The 13,313-nt window shown below is 46.7% G+C and overlaps 2 long non-coding RNA genes across 2 annotated transcripts in view; one reads left to right on the forward strand and one right to left on the reverse strand.

Annotated features, from left to right (window-relative positions):
• Positions 1 to 13,313, reverse strand: part of LOC131275955 (uncharacterized) — a 35,790-nt gene that overhangs the window by 5,324 nt on the left and 17,153 nt on the right. The gene's annotated exons all lie outside the window — the stretch shown is intronic.
• LOC101430056 (uncharacterized) lies at positions 1,147 to 7,515 on the forward strand. Its single transcript, XR_188859.4, has 3 exons — positions 1,147 to 1,461; positions 4,204 to 4,403; positions 5,167 to 7,515. It is a non-coding gene; the product is annotated as an uncharacterized lncRNA (long non-coding RNA).

The raw sequence follows: 13,313 nt of genomic DNA on the forward strand, positions 1-13,313 counted from the left end.
AGATAGGATGAAAAATAATAAAAACGCAATTTAAAAAGTGACAACACAACAAGGTGCCATCCAGGTATGGGCAGTCGACTAATGCCATCAGTGACGTTGACGTCTGACATCAAGAAGACCTTCCAGGAATGAAATAATTTTGCTGTTTTCAGAAAAATTTTTTTATTTTATTTTTTAATTATGAAGAAGCTCTTTAAGGGCATTCAAAACAGTTTATCCAGGCTCTGACAATACATTAAAGAAAGGTTTGGGATATTAGATCCCAGTTGGGTCTTCACAGGTTGGTATGGGGAAGAACTCCGACTTTTCTTTCAAATACGATTGGTTGAATCTTAGATCTAAAATTTAATAGCTGTGTATTCTCACACAAGCCATCTCACTCCTCTGGACCTGTTTGCTCATATGGTATATGACATATGTAATAACAAATGATCCATATGTTTGCAAGAGGAAAAAGTAGTGGTGAGATAACTGAAGCCCCGTTTGCAGAGGCTTTGCTCCGGCTCTGTGCCCACAACCCTCCCCGGACAACAAGCCTGAACCCCATTTCTGCTCCCTTATCCAAAGACCCAAGGTCGTTCTCTAAGAATATGGGCCGCATCACGACTGCCAGCAGGCCCTGAGCCCCCTTCCGGCTGGGCAATGTCCTCTTCCCTGGGTTCATGCAGCCCAAGGCTGACCGTGCCCGTGGACTCACCTCCGTGGCTCGAGGGCTGGCAGGTGGTGGAGAGTGTAGACAGAATGTGCACACGCAACTCGGGCCGATAGCCAGGGAGCTGGATTTGTGAAGAGAAGGAGGTGGATTGTGGGTAGGACCAAAGGTGAGCTCTCCTCCCACTTCACCACATTCTGGTGTGGAATTCCAAGGAAGCCTGGAATTGTAAATTGGAACGTAGCCTTCCAGGTCATTATGAAAGATTATTAGCCAAGATAGGAAGTGTGATGCTCAAATAACTATTATTTTCTTGACCAAACTCTTAGTTTGATTCAAAACGTTGAATTATCTATGTATTAGCCAGGGTTCTCCAGGGAAACAGAATCAACAGGATATCTCCATACCTTATAAGTGCTATCAGATTTATTTTAGGAACTGGCTCCCTTGACCGTGGGAATTGGCAAGCCTGAATTCCACAGGCAGGCCTGGGAGTAGGGAGCTACAATGAAGCTTTTGATTAATTCCCTAGGAGAAGTTGGTTGAAATAGAAATGGGAATTCTCCTTTCTGACTTCTGAAATCCTCAGCTCTCCCTTTAAGGCCTTCTTGAAGAGTAGATGAGGCTGCTTCCACCGCTGGAGGCGACCTCCTTGGCTGGGTGCAGATGTAATCAGCCTTCATGCAACAGACCAAGACTTTAAGGCCAAGAAACAGCCTCTCAGTCACCATCAGGCCAGTGCTTGCTTGGCCAAACACCTGGACACCGTCACCTGGCCAAGTTCACACGTGAACGTAGCCATCACACAGGTAAGTGGTACGAGGCCCCTCATTTCTAGATGCTGACAGAGCTAAGCAGGTTGCTTTTTTAATGCACTATGACCTTTTTGTCAGAAGCCCTTTAGCATCCATGTACTTTAGGATATGAGGAGAAAGGAGAAAGGGTTAACATGGGTTCATGGAAATTCTTGGAATACTTAAGCAGACAGGTATAAACATTCATGAGATATTTTTAAATGACAAATTTCCCCTAGAATCGCTAGGATTTTGGTTACCTACCATGCCAGAATGTCATCTTATCTTCATCTTTGTAATCCCCTTACTACATATAGAAGAAAAATGGACTTCAGAACAACATGTGGTTATCGAAAAAGTCTGCCTTTATTCTCTCCTCAAATAAGTATACTTTTAGAGAATTGTGCCAAATATCCCCTACTTCCATACCTGGTTTAGTCTTATAGAGCTCATATGTGAGACCTCATGCTCAAAATCCTTTTGCGGCTTCACAGGTCAGAAAGATAGAGCCAAACATACTTCATCTTCGTCTTCGTCTCAGCCTGCAGAACCTGGCTCCACTCTCCTCCTGTCTGCTCACAGAGCTCTCCTAGCCCCCACACCCCTAGCCCCCAGCCCTGTCAAGCTCCTTCATGCCTCATTATCGTTGCTTATGCCAATCTCGCTTTCTAGAACAAGAGCTCCCTTCTGGGGTCCACGGACCCCCCGCTGGACCTGTAGATGGAAGATCTGTGAACTGGATAGGAAACTATTTTCACTCACATCACACCACAACACACCACAGCAATGCTTTAGCAGTCACCTGTGATTTTGTCACCAGTGGGAACCATAGATTTTTTCATACCACATTATAATTGCTATAGATAAAAGTACGGTCTATGCTATACATTGCTTTGAAAATGTGGTGGTAATTGAACTACCTCTTGATTTGTGTGCTTAATAAGATCTATTAATACATTAATGCACATTGTTCTTAATATTTTACCATTGAATTCCAAATAATTGTTTATTTCTATAGGTCCATGCATATTTTTTAAGATTTATTTATTTCTGGCCCCCCCGCCAGTTGTCTGCTCTTTGTGCCCATTCGCTGTGTGTTCTTCTGTGACCGCTCCTATCCTTATCAGTGGCACTGGGAATCTGTGTTTCTTTTTTGCTGCATCGTCTTGTTGTGTCAGCTCTCCGTGTGTGTGGCACCATTCCTGGGCAGGCTGCGCTTTCTTCAGCACTGGGCGGCTCTCCTTACAGGGCGCACTCCTTGCGCGTGGGGCTCCCCTACACGGGGGACACCCCTGCGTGGCAGGGCACTCTTTGTGCGCATCAGCACTGCGCATGGGCCAGTTCCACACGGGTCAAGGAGGCCTGGGGTTTGAACTGCGGACCTCCCATGTGGTAGGCGGACGCCCTAACCACTGGGCCAAGTCCACTTCCCTGCGTTTGGTTTTATGCATTAAAATATCATTCCTCTGAGATACATCATAAAAGGTTAAGGAAAACCCGGGCTAGAGGACTCATTCGGTTAGGAAACCCTTACACGTCCTCTGAAGACGGGTTCAAGGATGCACTTTCCCTATAGCTTTTGGAGTAAGTGACAGCTTCGCCGTGGCCCGTCGCTCCGTGCTGTAGATTATGAAGGCATCACGTCTATTTCCACGGGCTTGCCCCGTGGACCGGTGCTTCTGCAGGGCAGGAGCCTGGCCTTGCTCACATCAGTGCCCTCGTGGCAGCTCTGGACGTAGGGGCGTGCTTAACTGGGCAGCTGGTGACTCTCCAGACCGAGTGGCCAGGCAGTGCGTGAACATCTGGGGGAAGCGTCAGGACCAGGTGGCTTCCTAGCATCAGAAGTGAGGGTCACTTTAGTGATGTGCTCATGCTGTGATTCTGCAGGGCTTTCCATTGTGGTGACGCTGTGGAAGTGACATTCCCGGAACAGTTCAAAGATACCGTGCTTCTCATGATGTGACACAGAGCTGAGATATTAGAGATATCACAGAGGACCTGCCAGCCATGTCCCGAAGCATCAGCTGAGAGATTAGTAGAAGAGGCCCCACTGCCATTTGGCCAAAGTTAACATCCAGACATCTTTAGAGTTTAGGCCTTAGTTATATGGGTTAAAAAATTTTTTTTAAATTCCCCCTGCCTTTGCAGCTTGCTCGCTATCTGCTCCTGTGTCCATTTGCTGCATGCTCTTCTGTGTTTTTGCTTGTCTCCCTTTTGGTTGTGTCACCTTGCTGAGTTGGCAGCACTCTGTGGAGTTTGCGGGCCGGTGGCACTCCATGGCACCTGGGCCGGCAGTTCTCTGCAGCATGTGGGCGAGCCTGCCTTCACAAGGAGGCCCAGGACGTGAACCCAGGGCCTCCCATATGGTAGGCGGGAGCCCAACTGATGGAGCCACAGCCGCTTCCCAGCTATACGGGTTTTTATGAGGGTTGCTTTTGTGAGTGAGTGCGTGAGATTCATATCACTATTTGTAGATATGTATATTACCCAAACATTTATATATTAACATGTATGTGCATGGGGGAGCAGTTTATACTTCAGAAATGGAATTTCAAAATACTTAAGACCCACTGGGTTATGCTGAGCTGCAAGATGGTTGAACAACACATAGTCAGTTTCTTTAAGTAAATGGCATTTTTTACAAATTTTGACAAGTCAGGTGAGGTGGGAGATATTCTGTTTTAGTATTAATCAGTGTGTGGACATGGCGTTTTTCCAGAAATGTGAGCTGCTACCCTGTTGACCTCTCTCTCTTAGGCCAGCTATGCTACAGTGGAACACAGAGAACAAAAGTGACAATTTCTGGGTGATCTACTCTTAGTAGAAAAAACTCAGAATAACAGATAACCTGTCACCACCCATGACCAGACAAAGCCAGCCTGGCTTGGAGAGAAGAGGAGAGACGGGGAGCTGGGGATGCCCCGAGGAAAGAACCAAGGCGCTGTGAGCAGAGGAAGGTCAGTGCCCCACCGGGAAGGGACGAGGGACAGCAGAGACCCTGGATGCGGAGGCAGGAGGTGGGGGAGCGTGAGGGGAGCCGAGGCGGGAGGAGGACCCACACGGGAGGGTGAGGACCAGAGGGCAAGGGCCGCGGGCAGGATGGGAAGAGGGTCCAGCAGGATGCGGAGAGGCTCATGGGCCAGGACGGCAGGGGCCCCTGGCACACTGAGCCCCAGTGCAGGGCCCTCTTCGGGCAGGGGGCTGATGCTGCCCTCGAGGGGACCGGCCACTCCAGGCCCGGCCATGTTGGCTGGGGACCCTGCATGCGCCTGGAGCTTAGGAGGGGCGTGGCAGCCGACGGCCCTCCCTGGGTCCCCCTGGCAGTGGGCTGGGGTGGGTCCAGATGTGGAGGTATTGCCTGACTGCGTGGCTCCGACTTGCGGTTTCGAACTTGCAGCTTTTGACGTCTGGACGGGATGCTTTTAAGGCACATGTAAGCTCTTTGCTTCCGTGCTACCTTCCAAACAACTCGATTACTGTTTGAGTCTAATTCCTTACCTTGGATCAAACTGCTCATCCTCTCTCATTTCACCTGTCTCATGTAAGTAGGAAGAGAAAGTTTGAACTAAATGGTGTATGAGGTCCTTTTCTACTTTAACATTCTAAAGTCCTGACTCCTTAAGTCAACGCTTCCTAATCTAAATGCATGTATGTTATTAGATTGTATGTAGAAACCAAGAAAACCAGAAGATCCCTGAAAACTCTTCTTTGGTTTAACAGCCCCGCTGACCTCAGTACCAAGGACACAGCACGCGAGCACGGAGGTGACGTCGGAGGGACCTGCTGCTGCTGGACACCTCGTCCTGCCCCTCGAGCTGCGTGGCCGGCCACAGGTTCCTGAGTGAAGGGTACTACGAGCAGACAGCCTTTCATCACGCAGCGCTGCCTGCCTGGACCGTGGGTTCTCCCTCTCCATTTAGTTCACCCAGAAGAGGCGTTTTATCTGATAGAATAGCATCACGCAAAGCTGGTACCTCTTATCCGACATTTTCCTGCTTCCTCATTTATTTGTCTGTTCTTTTTTTACTTACTTATTATAGTTTGTAAATGCCATGAGGCTAGTCTCTCCTCACTCCTGCAATCTCATATTTTGGAATACTGTATGATGCGTGGTAGTCGCACAGTAGATATTTGTTGGCCTAGTTGATAGGAAACCATGTCTCTTAATACTTAAAAATACTAGTGAATGATGGATCCCATCTTATGTATTTCTAAGAAATGTTTGCTGATCCTTAGGCCTTCCCTGCTTCCTTCAAAGACAAGCCTAAGCGCCCCGTCTTGAGTGCCCTGCCTGCTCTCCTGCAATCTGAGATAGAGGCCGGCCTGCACCCAGCTCTGCTAAGGAGGTCAGTCTCCCCGGAAGGGCTCGCATGTTGTGTCCCCTAAGGAAGCTTCTTATCAGCCGCCTGACACTTGGGAAGCTCTTAGCAGAAAGCCAGGCTTGTAGTAGGCGCTGGGCACGTCCCAGCGCCCTCCCCTTGCCGCTCAGAGCCCGTAGGTCAGCACTCGGGAGCTTTTATCAGAGCAGCGTATTTATAGATCCCCACCAAGTTAGAAACAAGCAGCACAATTAGCTCCTGGGAGAAAGACTATGTTTTACACCTTTCAATTTCCCACATAGCCAGCATTTGAAATGCTAATTGGTTGCTGGTAGGAAATGCCTAATTCTTAAGTTGCTAACAGTCCACCTTACCAGATGTTCAGGTGTGATGGTTGGAGCTGGGCAACCTCTGTGTGTCTCACAAGAGGACAGTGAAGAGGGCAGGTGGGCTGTCCTGCATATCTCAAAAGGAAGGGCACGTGGCAAGATAGACAGATAGTAACAGCACATACAACGAGAAGCCTTAGAACAAAACGGGTCTAAACAGCAAGGCCATCCTCAGAAATTAAAATCACGCACTCAAACCAATGACACACGCAGTGTACACAGACATACAGACATAAAAATTTCACCAGAAAAGACTGTCTCCAACCCTGGAGGGCAAGAGAAAGGGCAGTGGGGATGGGGAGACACGAATCAACCAAACCCACCAACGAGTAAATGAAGACACTAACTGATATATAAATAAATATAGATAAGAGGGGTCCTTGCTCAAATACACACCAGTAATAAAGCAGGGACTGAGAAATATGGTGAACTCAGACTTCTGCTTTTGCTCCTCAGACAAGGAAGAGCACAAAATCCAAAGAATCAACCCAAAATAGGCTCTCCAGGATTGACGCTCTGGTTCTCCTGCTCTACCAGGCTTGGGTGGTGCTTATTCTCTTTAGAATTCCCTGTTTACATTTACCACGGAGCCTGTCTCACAAAATCCAATCTTCTTCTCATTTGTTTGTGTAAACTTTGGCAGAAAATGCCTGTCTTCATCTACTTTATATTTCCAGCAACTCGCACAGCACTAGGTGTGTAGAAGTGTTTGGCAAACGTGTGCTGAACACGATAATTACTGATAGAGGAAAACTGGGTGTGTTGGGAGGTAAGTTGCCAAGACTCACCCGTCTTGGCCCAGCAGGGCCCCTGCTGCCTGTCCCTGGCTGATTATATACCACCACTCTAGTGGTGCGTGCATTTTACAGCTTTCACCACTAGAAAACTCCATCCACGTGACTTCCTCAAACAAACAAGCCGTGTTTCTGTCTCCTTCCTCTAAAGTCTAGTTTCCAGGAACCAAACCAGAGCCCCAGACTGACGTTGGAATCTGCCTCTCCGTGACGAAAGGCAGGTCAAGGCTGACATTGAGAGGGTGAGAAGGAAAGTGGGGGGGTTTCATCTGGATAAGCCCGCCCCATACACGTTCCTGAACTTTGAGTCCTTTATTTTTTTTCCTCTAATTTAAGCATGCACTAAGTAGGACCACTTGGAAACAGGTGTATTGCTAGCCTGTGTCTGCAGATGTCAGATGGAGTTGCAGTTTGCTTGATGGTAGGCGGGAAGTTGCTGAGCAGGTCAGAGGCAGTTTGCTTCCTGACCACGGCTGTGCCTGTGTGCCCCTGCTGTGACTGCAGGCGCACTGACCACTGACACAAGTGCATTTGCGTTCACCGTGGAGCCTGAAAAGACTTGGCGAAGCAGCAGAGCGGCGCTGGACCTGGCAACTGAGTCAGGCGCTGGCTGATGGACAATGGTTTCAGAAAGGCGTGGAGACCATTCTGTCCTGTGGGGAGGACACACCTCTCGGCGAGAGGCACCCTCTCATATCCCAGAGGCCCCTCAATCATGCCTTCTAAAAACTGCCCGACTTTTGAGAAATCAAATAGCTCACCAAGTCTGAGGTTATCATAAACAGCTTCAATGGCAAGGGTGCCCCTTCTGAACATGCCTATTTATTTCAAATGTGCAGTTCTGCTGTCCTTCTATTTTTGGGGAAAGATGCCCAGCAATTATAAAAACTTGACTCGGGATTCCAGCATGCAGGCAGCCAAGCCCTTTCTAGTTCAGGCTGTGCAGCTGACGAAGTTCCCAGGGTTCCCGGGGTCAGCACGGCGCTGATTTCAAGGCCGTCAGGATGCTCCCAAGCAGCCTGGAAGGCCGCGCGGCTGCTCCCGCACTCCTGCAGCCAGCCGCCGTGGGGGCCGCTGCGCCAGCCGTGTGTAAGAGGCCGACGGTGTTCAGAAGGCTCCCAGAGACCAGGCTCCCACGGGGGCATAAAGAAGTGGTCGCTTACAGAGTTATTAATACATTAGTCATGCGTGGAATTATTGTCCTAGTGGCTCTTAGCAAAACAGCAGGAAGCAGGCAAGAAATGGGTAATTACTGGATGAGATAGCGAGAAGACTTTTTCTTTTATATCCAAAAAGCTGTCTATCAGTTTATTAACACCAAGTAGCTGGGACTTGTCCTGAAGTGCATTAACCAGATGATGTGGTTATTTCAGGCACTTATTTAGCTAGCTCTATTCATCAAATACGAGGGCAAACCAGATTTCCCGAGTAGAAACTGTCCCCCTTTCCAACAAGTAGACCCAGCATCTAAGTGCGTCATTGCCTCAGTGATGCCTTTCCCTCAAGGGAAAAATCTACCTTTCTATCCATCCATCAGTCTAATTTCCTATGTTTTTCCAAAATGGATCTGAGTCGGCTGGAAACAGCACCTTAAATACCCTAAGGTTAAGAAATCTAGTGAAGGAAAGATGCGGGGAACAGGCGCAGGAGCGTGGCCCTGGCGGCATCCACGTGGGGGGCATGCCCCGGTGCTCCCCTGAGGTGAGGGCGGTCCTCCACAGGCGAAGGAGAGGCACACTGCGCTCGCCACCCCCGTAAGCTAAGCCTGCCATCGAGGCAAAACCACACCAGCGGCTAAGGGGCAGCACGCCGTTCTGTTTTCTGAAAACTGGCACGTCGTCCACCCCAGGTCCTGCTCTCAGAGGGCTCTGAGATGCTGAAACGTCCTTCTCCACCCCATCCCCTCCGTCGACAGCGGAGCACGTTTCCTGTGGCTCGCTCTTCTAATGGCCCTCAGGGCAAGCCGGTAGCTGGACACCAATGTGAAAACTGCGAAGGAAAACTGATGGAAGACCAAAATAGTGGGTCCCCTAGCACTCTTGATTATAGCAGTTTTTCAACTGTTGCATGTTTTACAACATCTCATTTAGTTACCTATCTCCCCATAAAAGTCAATTCCTTGAAATAAGGAACAGGGTTTCATTCAATTGAGAATCTGCAGGGACAGACAGTATCTGGAAGAGCTAGTATATTTTTCATTGAATACCTAACATAGTTATTTTTTTTCTTCCAGAAATTTCTTTCTCACAGTAACCTTGGGAGGTTGGCAGTTTGGTTTAAAACGATCTCAGAGAAGCCCTGGCGGGGTGATCCTCGCGTCTGCTGGCTGTGTTGAGTAGTGCCACTCACGTAAAGACTTGGTCCATCTGTTGGTCAACTGCGAGAGGCTCACACTCGAGGGTCTTCTCTTGCCCGACCCCCCACGGGGTCCATCTGGCGACCCTTATTTGGAAATGTGGCCAGGCACTCAGCTGGGCGTTGGCGACCATTCACCCAGAAATCCCAGCTCTGTTGCCGTGCTTTGCAGAGGGCGTGGGAGCAGCCGACTGGACGGGGCCTGGCAGGGCTCTGCTGGCCAGTGACATGGGCACTGAGTGCCTTTCAGGACAGGTAACCAGGGCACGGTACGTGGGGTTGAGATGAACGTCCAAGGGACATGGGGTTTCCCTCTGAGCGCATCAGGTACTTGCTTAGAGCCTGGAAAACAGGCGATCCCTGGGATTTTCAGTCTCTTGATGAAATTAAGTGTGCACTACCCAGCAAATTAAAGGCTTGAAGTGAAAATCAAGGGTGTTTATAGAAAATAAAGTTACCCTTTTTGCGAACTTGAATTTTTATTTTCGAGATTTGTATCTGCTGTAAAACTTAGTGTTCTATAGTCGATGGTGCTATACCTATTGCTAAGTAGTTTACGCATATATTGAAATAGTTTTTGGAATAGTATAGTAAGATAATGTGCTTTGTTATAATGGAAAATGAAACAATGGCTCAAGGCTTTAGGCTGATTGATGGTGACGTAGAAACCCCTGGACTTGTATTTGCACAGAACTGGATTTGAATCCCATATTCATGACTTGCTTAGGGAACTTTCGTCAGATACTGGCATTTTCTTAGGTAATATTCTTTCCAGTTAAATGCAAGAAAATCTTTTGAGCAAATGTGGAGGATATTTGTCAGAAATAAATGTGATTTTGAATATAAATCATTGATCCCAGCTTCTAAACAAGCAGTGCTCCACAAACGGCGCTTCTTTTCCTGCGGCGCAGCAGGGACCAGGCGTGAAGCAAATACGCAAACACAAAAACACTTGTTTTGGGGTGATGAAATTACGGTGATTCATTTTTCTCTTGTCAAAATTTTCTGTAATGTTGCATCATCTTTTCAATAGAAAAAAAAAAGTATCTTAGGAAGATTTCCACCCCCTGCCTCAGGGCTTGCAGTCCACCAGGTAAACAACGGATGTGTCAGCGGAGCCAGGCCTCCCTGTCCCTCCCGCCAAGCATGGGGATGGGGGCGGGCCCCAGGCCAGGCCACTTCCTTCTTGAGTCATCTCAGCCCAGCTGACCGATTGCAACACCCCAAAGCCTCTTGGTCTCTCCCAGCCTTTGAATATCCTGCTGGACTGCTGTCCAAGGACAAACTGTCAAATAGACCTGAAAGGTTGCTCGGCACATACGAGGGAAAAGAGAGACCCAGGTTACTCAATACTTGTTTTGCAAAGTCTGCTTTTAAAAACTTGCCTCCCACCCCATCTGCTGATTGTGCAATGAATGCCGGGTGGAGAGTGGATTCCTAAGCAGAAAGTCAAGCAAGTCTGAGATCAGGCACCTTCACAATCAGACACCCGTTCATACTCAAGGGGAAAGCATTCAGCTGTTCTCAGTTTGAAAAAAGAGCTATTTGGAGCACCGCAGCATCCCTTGCACCCATGATATGACATGCCATTTCTTTTTCAGGTATTTGGTGCATTGCAATTGGTGATGAGTGTAAATTGGTTAGTCCTTGGTCCTCGAGAAGCTAAGCGCTTCGGAACCCTGGCACAGTCCTCAGGGCTGCCTGTCAGCACAGCCCAGTCTGGGTTCAACCCTGGCCAGGTCAAGGTCACTGCTTAGGTGACCTTAGGAAACGACTTCAGCTTCCCGAGCATGATTTCCTTCATTTTTAAGATGCTCATGATAATAGTCAGGTCAGGAATTAATGGACGGTAACTGGAAAGGGCAGGGGTCACAGCCTGTCATGCAAGGAGGTCAGAACATGTTAGTTGCCTTCCAACTCAACTGTTCCATTCTTAAATTGCTCTCCATAAACAGCTCCATCCCTCCCTCTCTCACTGAGCACCACATTCCAGGGCCTGGACTTGGAGCTGGGGTGGGAGCTATAGGCAAAGTGAGGAATCAAGCTTCAAGGTGCTCGGCTTACCCGGGAAAAGGCACGTTCCTCAGGTCTCAAATGGGTCCCACGGAAGGCAGATTGCCGTGCACGCTGAGGTGAAGGTTCATGCGTTGGTGGGGGAGAAGGGAAGGGAGGGGTTCTTCCTAAGTGATATTCCAGAAATCTCTCTGCAAGAGCTGTGTCCCCAAAACCAAAACAATCAGCTCATAATCTACGTGCATGCGTACCTCTCTCCTTACTGCTTCCCTAATCTTAGGGTACCATTTACCCTCTCTTAGCTCCCATTTCCTCAATCTACAAAATCAAGCCAATATTTCCTGCCTTTTCAATTATGGAAAGGAAAATAGTATCATTTGATATTTTTGAATGAATGAATGACTGATGATGATAAAAGTATCTTATCCTCCTTTTTCCATAATCTCCATTATGCTCCCCTACTGTTGACCCTTAGGGCTGATGTAGTGCTTTCTGTGCTATTGATACAAAAATATTATAATGTCACTGTTAACAATAGTCACTAAGTTACATTAGTTGTATTTTTCCATGCATCACCATTTCTTAATATTGATGTACGTTTGTTCTACTTCACAGATAACATTCTTGTATTTGTACTATTAACCACAAACCTCATCCATCACCAAGTTCACTGTGTTACACAGCCCCTCGATTATTCTTCAGTTTTGTTTCTATTGACAATTATACCCTAACCTACCCCTTTTAGCCACAATCCCATTTATAAACCAGTTGTGTTAGTAACACTCATTATAATGTGTTACCATCTATTCTATCCATTACCACACTTTTACAGTCAAGCGAATTGAAAATTCTACATACACTAAGCATCAGCTCCTCCTTCTCAATTCTTATTCTATCTCCTAGTAACCTATATTCTAGATTTTAACTCCATGAATTTACTCATTGTATTTAGTTCGTAGTAGTGAGACCATGCAATATTTGTCCTTTTGTGTCAGTCTTATTTCACTTAAAATAATGTCCTCAAGGTTCATGTATGTTGTCATATGTATCCTGATTTCATTTCTTCTCATAGGTGAATAGTATTCCACTGAATGTATATACCATATTTTGTTTATCCAACAGCTGAAGGAGACTTGGCTTGTTTCCATCCTTTGGCAATTGTGAATAATGCTGCTATGAACGTTGGTGTGCAAATGGCACTTCATGTTCTTATTTCAGTTCTTCTGAATTATTCCTAGTAGCAGGATTGCTGGATCATACTGCAGTTCTATATTTAGCTTCCCGAGGAACTGCCAAACTGACTTCCACAGAGGCTGCAGTGTTCTACATTCCCACCAACAGTGAAGGAGTGCTCCTATTTTTTTACATCCTCTTCAGCATCTGTACTTTTTTGTTTTTATTTTTAATTATTTTTAAATAACTTTATTTCAAGTTAAAAACAACAACAACAACAACAGAAAATGGTAGCTCAACAAGCTATGGAAGCACTACTCCTAAAAAGTTCCGTCTAGACCCTTTGATCTCATCTCATTCCAACTACTAACTCAATTCCTGGTTTGTTTGTTTGTTTGTTTTGTTGTTGTTTTAAGCAATGGCCATTCTATAAGGTGTGAAATGACACTCATTATAATTTTGATTTACATTTCCTCAGTAGCTAGTGATATTGAAAATCTTTTCATGTACTTTTTGGTCATTTGTAATTCCACTTTGGAAAAATGTCTATTCAAGTCTTCTGCTAATTTTTTAATTGGGGTGGCTTGATTCTTATCATTGAGCTGTATGCTCTCTTTATATAATGTGGAAATCAAACCATTATCTAATATGTGTTTCCCAAATATTTTTTACAATTGAGGAGGCTTCCTCTTTACTTTCTTACAAATCATTTGCAGCACAAAAGTATTTAATTTTAAGGAAGTCCCATTTATCTATTTTTTATTTCATTGTTTGTTCTTTGGATGTAGGGTTTAATAAACTATCACCTACCACAAGATCTTGAA

The sequence above is a fragment of the Dasypus novemcinctus genome, chromosome 25, assembly GCF_030445035.2.
Source record: "Dasypus novemcinctus isolate mDasNov1 chromosome 25, mDasNov1.1.hap2, whole genome shotgun sequence".
Taxonomy (NCBI): domain Eukaryota; kingdom Metazoa; phylum Chordata; class Mammalia; order Cingulata; family Dasypodidae; genus Dasypus; species Dasypus novemcinctus.